Source organism: Cicer arietinum, chromosome 6 (assembly GCF_000331145.2).
Source record: "Cicer arietinum cultivar CDC Frontier isolate Library 1 chromosome 6, Cicar.CDCFrontier_v2.0, whole genome shotgun sequence".
In the NCBI taxonomy this organism is placed as follows: domain Eukaryota; kingdom Viridiplantae; phylum Streptophyta; class Magnoliopsida; order Fabales; family Fabaceae; genus Cicer; species Cicer arietinum.
In genome coordinates, this window is record NC_021165.2 from 27,757,213 (window position 1) to 27,757,722 (window position 510).

The following is a 510-nucleotide window of genomic DNA, read 5'->3' on the forward strand; positions in this document are numbered from 1 at the left end:
TTGCAAATGAAGAGATAGAAGAACTCAAAGCATCATTGCTAAAATCTGAAGAGGAGAAAAAAGAGCTGCAAGCGAAGTTAGAAAAAGTCACCCAAGAGAATGAGAACTTACGATCAGAAAACACATGTAAAAGTCAGTTTATCAAAGAAGCAACAAGAGGTTGAAAATTGAAAAAGGAAATAAACTTGACATACAAGATTGTTTGAGAGGCGCAAATGAAGAGTTAGATGTGCGAAAGTAAGAAAGGAATGCAGCTATTGAAGAAGCCTATATGTGGAAGCAGTTGTGGACAAAATCAGCAAGCTCTGAGAAGAACATAAAAAGGGAGTTTGAAGATTTAAAGAAACAACTGAAAGAAATGGTAGATAAATATGAGAGTCAAGTAAGGAATAAGAGGCAACAGAAGGAAGAAATCGAAGAATTACTCTCAAAACACCAAGATGAAGATGCACTAAAAGCATAAATGGAAGCTTCTAGTGAGTTGAAGAATTACATTGATTATCAAGAAAA